General features: G+C 59.9%; 1 non-coding gene across 1 annotated transcript in view; it reads left to right on the top strand.

Annotated features, from left to right (window-relative positions):
• The first annotated feature begins 9931 nt into the window (after positions 1–9931).
• LOC148320735 (18S ribosomal RNA) overlaps positions 9932–10000 on the top strand; it is a 1933-nt gene continuing 1864 nt past the window's right edge. The window contains exon 1 of the ribosomal RNA XR_015839476.1: positions 9932–10000. This exon is cut by the window's right edge and continues 1864 nt beyond it. This is a non-coding gene — a ribosomal RNA (18S ribosomal RNA).

The raw sequence follows: 10000 nt of genomic DNA, 5'->3' as shown, positions 1-10000 counted from the left end.
CGAATTGCACTAAGTGCGACCAGGGGTTGGACGTTTAGGTGACCAGGGGTGGGCCACTTAGGCGACCAGGGGTGGGCCACTTAGGCGACCAGGGGTGGGCCACTTAGGCGACCAGGGGTGGGCCACTTAGGCGACCAGGGGTGGGCAACTTAGGCGACCAGGGGTAAGGGGTTTAGGTGACCAGGGGTAAGGGGTTTAGGCGACCAGGGGTGGGACGTTTAGGTGACCAGGGGTGGGCCACTTAGGCGACCAGGGGTAAGGGGTTTAGGTGACCAGGGGTAAGGGGGTTAGGCGACCTGGGGCTGGAGAGGAGCACCTTCCCCGGGCACAGGCAGGGAGCGAGCGCCCCCCAGCTCCATCGCTCCGGGGGTAATAGGCCGGCGTCTGCCACACTTAGCCCGGAGATGAGCACCTTCCCCGGGCACAGGCAGGGAGCGAGCGCCCCCCAGCTCCATCGCTCCGGGGGTAATAGGCCGGCGTCTGCCACACTTAGCCCGGAGATGAGCACCTTCCCCGGGCACAGGCAGGGAGCGAGCGCCCCCCAGCTCCATCGCTCCGGGGGTAATAGGCCGGCGTCTGCCACACTTAGCCCGGAAATGAGCACCTTCCCCGGTCACAGGCAGGGAGCGAGCGCCCCCCAGCTCCATCGCTCCGGGGGTAATAGGCCGGCGTCTGCCACACTTAGCCCGGAAATGAGCACCTTCCCCGGGCACAGGCAGGGAGCGAGCGCCCCCCAGCTCCATCGCTCCGGGGGTAATAGGCCGGCGTCTGTCACACTTAGCCCGAATATGAGCACCTTCCCCGGGCACGGGCGGTGCCAAGCGTCCCCTAAGTTTGCCCAAATGGAAGCTCCGGAGGAGGAGTGCGGGCGTGTGTCACACTTGGCCCGAATAGGAGCACCTTCCCCGGGCACAGGCGGTGCCAAGCGGCCCCTAAGTTTGCCCAAATGGAAGCTCCGGTGGAGGAGTGCATGCTGCATGACAGTGAAGCCGAATAGGAGCACCTTCCCCGGGCACATACGGTGCCAAGCGGCCCCTAAGTTTGCCCTTATGGAAGCTTTGCCCAAATGGAAGCTCCGGAGGAGGAGTGCGGGCGTGTGTCACACTTGGCCCGAATATGAGCACCTTCCCCGGGCACGGGCGGTGCCAAGCGGCCCCTAAGTTCGCCCAAATGGAAGCTCCGGAGGAGGAGTGCATGCTGCCTGACAGTGAAGCCGAATAGGAGCACCTTCCCCGGGCACAGGCGGTGCCAAGCGGCCCCTAGGTTTGCCCTTATGGAAGCTCCGGAGGAGGAGTGCGGGCGTGTGTCACACTTGGCCCGGAGAGGAGCACCTTCCCCGGGCACAGGCGGTGCCAAGCGGCCCCTAAGTTTGCCCAAATGGAAGCTCCGGAGGAGGAGTGCATGCTGCCTGACAGTGAAGCCGAATATGAGCACCTTCCCCGGGCACAGGCGGTGCCAAGCGGCCCCTAAGTTTGCCCTTATGGAAGCTCCGGAGGAGGAGTGCATGCTGCCTGACAGTGAAGCCGAATATGAGCACCTTCCCCGGGCACAGGCGGTGCCAAGCGGCCCCTAAGTCTACCCTCATGGAAGCTCCGGAGGAGGAGTGCGGGCGTGTGTCACACTTGGCCCGAATAGGAGCACCTTCCCCGGGCACAGGCGGTGCCAAGCGGCCCCTAAGTTTGCCCTTATGGAAGCTCCGGAGGATGAGTGCATGCTGCCTGACAGTGAAGCCGAATATGAGCACCTTCCCCGGGCACAGGCGGTGCCAAGCGGCCCCTAAGTTTGCCCTAATGGAAGCTCCGGGGGAGGAGTGCGGGCGTGTGTCACACTTAGCCCGGAGAGGAGCACCTTCCCCGGGCACAGACGGTGCCAAGCGGCCCCTAAGTTTGCCCAAATGGAAGCTCCGGAGGAGGAGTGCGGGCGTGTGTCACACTTAGCCCGAATAGGAGCACCTTCCCCGGGCACAGACGGTGCCAAGCGGCCCCTAAGTTTGCCCAAATGGAAGCTCCAGAGGAGGAGTGCATGCTGTGTGACAGTGAAGCCGAATATGAGCACCTTCCCCGGGCACAGACGGTGCCAAGCGGCCCCTAAGTTTGCCCAAATGGAAGCTCCGGAGGAGGAGTGCATGCTGCCTGACAGTGAAGCCGACTATGAGCACCTTCCCCGGGCACAGGCGGTGCCAAGCGGCCCCTAAGTTTGCCCAAATGGAAGCTCCGGAGGAGGAGTGCGGGCGTGTGTCACACTTGGCCCGAATAGGAGCACCTTCCCCGGGCACGGGCGGTGCCAAGCGGCCCCTAAGTTTGCCCAAATGGAAGCTCCGGAGGAGGAGTGCATGCTGCCTGACAGTGAAGCCGAATATGAGCACCTTCCCCGGGCACAGGCGGTGCCAAGCGGCCCCTAAGTCTACCCTAATGGAAGCTCCGGAGGAGGAGGGCGGGCGTGTGTCACACTTGGCCCGAATAGGAGCACCTTCCCCGGGCACAGGCGGTGCAAAGCGGCCCCTAAGTCGGTAAAGGTTGAAATAAGTAAATAAATACAAAAAGGACGAGGGGGGAAAAAAAAAGGCAAAAACGTATAAAATTCCCCCATTCATTTCAATGGGCTCGGCCGAATTGGGCTTGCGGGACCGCCGAGGGCACGCCGGAGGGCGGTTGAGTCGGTAAAAGTTGAAATAAATGAATAAATACAAAAAGGACGAGGGGGGGAAAAAAAAGGCAAAAACGTATAAAATTCCCCCATTCATTTCAATGGGCTCGGCCGAATTGGGCTTGCGGGACCGCCGAGGGCACGCCGGAGGGCGGTTGAGTCGGTAAAAGTTGAAATAAATGAATAAATACAAAAAGGACGAGGGGGGGAAAAAAAAGGCAAAAACGTATAAAATTCCCCCATTCATTTCAATGGGCTCGGCCGAATTGGGCTTGCGGGACCGCCGAGGGCACGCCGGAGGGCGGTTGAGTCGGTAAAAGTTGAAATAAATGAATAAATACAAAAAGGACGAGGGGGGGAAAAAAAAGGCAAAAACGTATAAAATTCCCCCATTCATTTCAATGGGCTCGGCCGAATTGGGCTTGCGGGACCGCCGAGGGCACGCCGGAGGGCGGTTGAGTCGGTAAAAGTTGAAATAAATGAATAAATACAAAAAGGACGAGGGGGGGAAAAAAAAGGCAAAAACGTATAAAATTCCCCCATTCATTTCAATGGGCTCGGCCGAATTGGGCTTGCGGGACCGCCGAGGGCACGCCGGAGGGCGGTTGAGTCGGTAAAAGTTGAAATAAATGAATAAATACAAAAAGAACGAGGGGGGGGGGAAAAAAAGGCAAAAACGTATAAAATTCCCCCATTCATTTCAATGGGCTCGGCCGAATTGGGCTTGCGGGACCGCCGAGGGCACGCCGGAGGGCGGTTGAGTCGGTAAAAGTTGAAATAAATGAATAAATACAAAAAGAACGAGGGGGGGGGGAAAAAAAGGCAAAAACGTATAAAATTCCCCCATTCATTTCAATGGGCTCGGCCGAATTGGGCTTGCGGGACCGCCGAGGGCACGCCGGAGGGCGGTTGAGTCGGTAAAAGTTGAAATAAATGAATAAATACAAAAAGAACGAGGGGGGAAAAAAAAGGCAAAAACGTATAAAATTCCCCCATTCATTTCAATGGGCTCGGCTAAAATGGGCCTGCAGTACTGCCGAGAGGCCGCCGGAGGACGCCCTAGTAGGCAAACGTTGATCCCCACACACGAGGGGTCAGTTAGGCGACCAGGGGTAGCGTTTAGGCGACCAGGGGTAGCGTTTAGGTGACCAGGGGAAGCGTTTAGGCGACCAGGGGTAGCGTTTAGGCGACCAGGGGTAGCGTTTAGGCGACCAGGGGTAGCGTTTAGGCGACCAGGGGTAGCTTTTAGGCGACCAGGGGTAGCTTTTAGGCGACCAGGGGTAGCTTTTAGGCGACCAGGGGTAGCGTTTAGGCGACCAGGGGCGTTGCAGTTCCGCCGAATTGCATTAGGGGCGCTGCAGTAGGCAAACGTTCTTCCCCCCTAGTCAGAGGGTCATTTGCCTACTTCCCAGGTTTACCCGGGTTTTCCAAAACACCTGGGGCACATTTTCAGGGATCACGTTTTTAGAAACAAAAATATTCATAATTTCTTCTAAGTCCCCTTTCCAGCGGGGAACTTTGAAACATTGTATCCGACCACTGAAGGCTGTTGGCGGGCACGGCGCGGCAAACAGCCCGCACTCAGGCATGGAGCTCCGGGGAAAGTTGCCTAATTTCTTCTAAGTCCCCTTTCCAGCGGGGAACTTTGAAACATTGTATCCGACCGTGGAAGGCTGTTGGCGGGCACGGCGCGGCTCATAGCCGGCCCTCAGGCACGGAGCTCCGGGTGAATTTTCACAAATTTCTTCTAAGTCCCCTTTCCAGCGGGGAACTTTGAAACATTGTATCCGACCGTGGAAGGCTGTTGGCGGGCACGGCGCGGCTCATAGCCGGCCCTCGGGCACGGAGCTCCGGGTGAATTTTCACAAATTTCTTCTAAGTCCCCTTTCCAGCGGGGAACTTTGAAACATTGTATCCGACCGTGGAAGGCTGTTGGCGGGCACGGCGCGGCTCATAGCCGGCCCTCAGGCACGGAGCTCCGGGTGAATTTTCACAAATTTCTTCTAAGTCCCCTTTCCAGCGGGGAACTTTGAAACATTGTATCCGACCGTGGAAGGCTGTTGGCGGGCACGGCGCGGCTCATAGCCGGCCCTCGGGCACGGAGCTCCGGGTGAATTTTTACAAATTTCTTCTAAGTCCCCTTTCCAGCGGGGAACTTTGAAACATTGTATCCGACCGTGGAAGGCTGTTGGCGGGCACGGCGCGGCTCATAGCCGGCCCTCAGGCACGGAGCTCCGGGTGAATTTTCACAAATTTCCTCTAAGTCCCCTTTCCAGCGGGGAACTTTGAAACATTGTATCCGACCGTGGAAGGCTGTTGGCGGGCACGGCGCGGCTCATAGCCGGCCCTCAGGCACGGAGCTCCGGGTGAATTTTCACAAATTTCTTCTAAGTCCCCTTTCCAGCGGGGAACTTTGAAACATTGTATCCGACCGTGGAAGGCTGTTGGCGGGCACGGCGGGGCTCATAGCCGGCCCTCGGGCACGGAGCTCCGGGTGAATTTTTACAAATTTCTTCTAAGTCCCCTTTCCAGCGGGGAACTTTGAAACATTGTATCCGACCGTGGAAGGCTGTTGGCGGGCACGGCGCGGCTCATAGCCGGCCCTCAGGCACGGAGCTCCGGGTGAATTTTCACAAATTTCCTCTAAGTCCCCTTTCCAGCGGGGAACTTTGAAACATTGTATCCGACCGTGGAAGGCTGTTGGCGGGCACGGCGCGGCTCATAGCCGGCCCTCAGGCACGGAGCTCCGGGTGAATTTTCACAAATTTCTTCTAAGTCCCCTTTCCAGCGGGGAACTTTGAAACATTGTATCCGACCGTGGAAGGCTGTTGGCGGGCACGGCGGGGCTCATAGCCGGCCCTCGGGCACGGAGCTCCGGGTGAATTTTTACAAATTTCTTCTAAGTCCCCTTTCCAGCGGGGAACTTTGAAACATTGTATCCGACCGTGGAAGGCTGTTGGCGGGCACGGCGGGGCTCATAGCCGGCCCTCGGGCACGGAGCTCCGGGTGAATTTTTACAAATTTCTTCTAAGTCCCCTTTCCAGCGGGGAACTTTGAAACATTGTATCCGACCGTGGAAGGCTGTTGGCGGGCACGGCGCGGCTCATAGCCGGCCCTCAGGCACGGAGCTCCGGGTGAATTTTCACAAATTTCTTCTAAGTCCCCTTTCCAGCGGGGAACTTTGAAACATTGTATCCGACCGTGGAAGGCTGTTGGCGGGCACGGCGGGGCTCATAGCCGGCCCTCGGGCACGGAGCTCCGGGTGAATTTTTACAAATTTCTTCTAAGTCCCCTTTCCAGCGGGGAACTTTGAAACATTGTATCCGACCGTGGAAGGCTGTTGGCGGGCACGGCGGGGCTCATAGCCGGCCCTCGGGCACGGAGCTCCGGGTGAATTTTTACAAATTTCTTCTAAGTCCCCTTTCCAGCGGGGAACTTTGAAACATTGTATCCGACCGTGGAAGGCTGTTGGCGGGCACGGCGGGGCTCATAGCCGGCCCTCGGGCACGGAGCTCCGGGTGAATTTTACAAATTTCTTCTAAGTCCCCTTTCCAGCGGGGAACTTTGAAACATTGTATCCGACCAAAGGAAGGCTGTTGGCGGGCGCGGCGCGGCTCATAGCCGGCCCTCGGGCACGGAGCTCCGGGTGAATTTTACAAATTTCTTCTAAGTCCCCTTTCCAGCGGGGAACTTTGAAACATTGTATCCGACCGTGGAAGGCTGTTGGCGGGCACGGCGCGGCTCATAGCCGGCCCTCGGGCACGGAGCTCCGGGTGAATTTTACTCAATTCTTCTAAGTCCCCTTTCCAGCGGGGACCTTTCAAACATTGTATCCGACCAAAGGAAGGCTGTTGGCGGACGCGGCGCGGCTCACAGCCCGCACTCAGGCACGGAGCTCCGGGGAAATTTGCCTCATTTCTTCTAAGTCCCCTTTCCAGCGGGGAACTTTCAAACATTGTATCCGACCACTGAAGGCTGTTGGCGGGCGCGGCGCGGCTCACAGCCCGCCCTCAGGCACGGAGCTCCGGGGAAATTTGCCTCATTTCTTCTAAGTCCCCTTTCCAGCGGGGACCTTTCAAACATTGTATCCGACCACTGAAGGCTGTTGGCGGACGCGGCGCGGCTCACAGCCCGCCCTCAGGCACGGAGCTCCGGGGGAATTTCCCCCTCATTTCTTCTAAGTCCCCTTTCCAGCGGGGAACTTTCAAACATTGTATCCGACCGTGGAAGGCTGTTGGCGGGCACGGCGCGGCTCATAGCCGGCCCTCAGGCACGGAGCTCCGGGTGAATTTGACAAATTCCTTCTAAGTCCCCTTTCCAGCGGGGAACTTTGAAACATTGTATCCGACCGTGGAAGGCTGTTGGCGGGCACGGCGCGGCTCATAGCCGGCCCTCAGGCACGGAGCTCCGGGTGAATTTTTACAAATTTCTTCTAAGTCCCCTTTCCAGCGGGGAACTTTGAAACATTGTATCCGACCACTGAAGGCTGTTGGCGGACGCGGCGCGGCTCACAGCCCGCCCTCAGGCACGGAGCTCCGGGGAAATTTGCCTCATTTCTTCTAAGTCCCCTTTCCAGCGGGGACCTTTCAAACATTGTATCCGACCACTGAAGGCTGTTGGCGGGCGCGGCGCGGCTCACAGCCCGCCCTCAGGCACGGAGCTCCGGGGAAATTTGCCTCATTTCTTCTAAGTCCCCTTTCCAGCGGGGAACTTTCAAACATTGTATCCGACCACTGAAGGCTGTTGGCGGGCGCGGCGCGGCTCACAGCCCGCCCTCAGGCACGGAGCTCCGGGGAAATTTGCCTCATTTCTTCTAAGTCCCCTTTCCAGCGGGGAACTTTCATACATTGTATCCGACCACTGAAGGCTGTTGGCGGACGCGGCGCGGCTCACAGCCCGCCCTCAGGCACGGAGCTCCGGGGGAATTTGCCCCCTCATTTCTTCTAAGTCCCCTTTAGGCGACCAGGGGTTGACAATTTAGGTGACCAGGGGTTGACAATTTAGGCGACCAGGGGTGACTTTTAGGCGACCAGGGGTGACTTTTAGGCGACCAGGGGTGAGGTTTAGGCGACCAGGGGTGAGGTTTAGGCGACCAGGGGTAGCGTTTAGGCGACCAGGGGCGTTGCAGTTCCGCCGAATTGCATTAGGGGCGCTGCAGTAGGCAAACGTTTTTACCCCTAGTCAGAGGGTCATTTGCCTACTTCCCAGGTTTACCCGGGTTTTCCAAAACACCTGGGGCACATTTTTAGGAACCACGTTTTTAGAAACAAAAATTCTTCTATGTCCACCTCCGTGAAAGAAATTGCCCAATGGTTCCCGCGGAAGAGAGCTGCCAGGCGGACGCATACTGCAATAACGGCCGCCCTGGCGCTCTGGTGGATGTTATCCTCGAAATTTCTTCTATGTGCCCATTCCAGCGGGCAACTTGCGAACAATGGTGTCCGACCATGGAAGGCTGTTGGCGGACGCGGCGCGGCTCACAGCCCGCCCACAGGCACGGAGCTCCGGGGGAATTTTCCCCTCATTTCTTCTAAGTCCCCATTCCAGCGGGGAGCTTGCAAACGTGGTATCCGACCACTGAAGGCTGTTGGCGGGCACGGCCCCACCAGCGCAACACGGCACTTCCTATGACTCGGGTCCGACGCAGGAGGAGCGGTCCTCCCGGCCCCGCCACACGGCACTTCCTATGACTCGGGTCCGACGCAGGAGGAGCGGTCCTCCCGGCCCCGCCACACGGCACTTCCTATGACTCGGGTCCGACGCAGGAGGAGCGGTCCTCCCGGCCCCGCCACACGGCACTTCCTATGACTCGGGTCCGACGCAGGAGGAGCGGTCCTCCCGGCCCCACCACCGCCACACGGCACTTCCCATGACCCGGGGACCGACGCAGGAGGAGCGGTCCTCCCGGCCCCACCGCAACACACACAACCACTGACCGATTGGCAATCATGACCCGCCATCGGAGGGCCCCTGCCGGCCCCGGCCTCGCGCCGGGGTGTTCGGGTGGACGGTTCCTTCGGCCTGCGGGTCGACCTCTGAGCGTTGGCCGGCACCGCAGCACCGCAGCACACACATAACCACTGACCGATTGGCAATCATGACCCGCCATCGGAGGGCCCCTGCCGGCCCCGGCCTCGCGCCGGGGTGTTCGGGTGGACGGTTCCTTCGGCCTGCGGGTCGACCTCTGAGCGTTGGCCGGCACCGCAGCACACACACAACCACTGACCGATTGGCAATCATGACCCGCCATCGGAGGGCCCCTGCCGGCCCCGGCCTCGCGCCGGGGTGTTCGGGTGGACGGTTCCTTCGGCCTGCGGGTCGACCTCTGAGCGTTGGCCGGCACCGCAGCACACACATAACCACTGACCGATTGGCAATCATGACCCGCCATCGGAGGGCCCCTGCCGGCCCCGGCCTCGCGCCGGGGTGTTCGGGTGGACGGTTCCTTCGGCCTGCGGGTCGACCTCTGCGCGTTGGCCGGCACTTCCCTACCGTTACCCACCCCACCCCTGGGGTTGTGACAAAACGGCACTTCCTATGACTCGGGGTCCGACGCAGGAGGAGCGGTCCTCCCGGCCCATCTCGCACCCACACCCTGACATGTACTGCACCACACCAACCACTGACCGATTGGCAAGCATGACCCGCCATCGGAGGGCCCCTGCCGGCCCCGGCCTCGCGCCGGGGTGTTCGGGTGGACGGTTCCTTCGGCCTGCGGATCGACCTCTAGCGCACCAACCAGCGCGAAACCGCTTTCGTCGCGAGACCGAGACGACCCTGTCGCGTGCCCGTCGGCCACACGGGCCCAGAGATGTCCTACACGGGAGTTCCGCCGCGCTCGCGGGTGCCCCGCCACGAGAGGGGTGCGGGAGCCCAGGCCCGCGTCAGCCGAGCGGTCCTTCCCGAAAAAGCATGTTTCTCAAACCCTACCGGCGTCTGTCAGAAGACGCCGCCTCCGAGTGCGTGTTGCGGTCGCGGGCGTGCGGGCGGCTCCGGCTCCCTCCCGCGACTGACCGCCACGCGGTAACGCGGCCTCTACGGACCGAGTACATACCGAGGCCCAGCCGACTTCCTCACCGCGCACGGGGGCTGAATCGGTAACGGAAATTTCGGTAGCCCACGTCCGAAAAAAATGAGAGAGAAAAAACAACGAGGGAGGCTGGGGTGCCGCCGGGGGTAACCCCGCGGGAGGCCGTCTCCCGCGGGCGCCGCCCGGTCCCCGCGCCCGGCTCCCCGCTCAGCTCCGGTTCCAATGCAAGAAACACAGACCGCCGGACGCGAGGGCTACCTGGTTGATCCTGCCAGTAGCATATGCTTGTCTCAAAGATTAAGCCATGCAAGTCTAAGTACACAC

The sequence above is a fragment of the Idiotropiscis lumnitzeri genome, chromosome 16 (assembly GCF_059441095.1).
Source record: "Idiotropiscis lumnitzeri isolate Australia: NSW breed Sydney's pygmy pipehorse chromosome 16, RoL_Ilum_1.0, whole genome shotgun sequence".
Taxonomy (NCBI): Eukaryota; Metazoa; Chordata; class Actinopteri; order Syngnathiformes; family Syngnathidae; genus Idiotropiscis; species Idiotropiscis lumnitzeri.
Note: the sequence above shows the minus strand (reverse complement) of the source record. Positions and strands in the feature narration are given on the sequence as shown.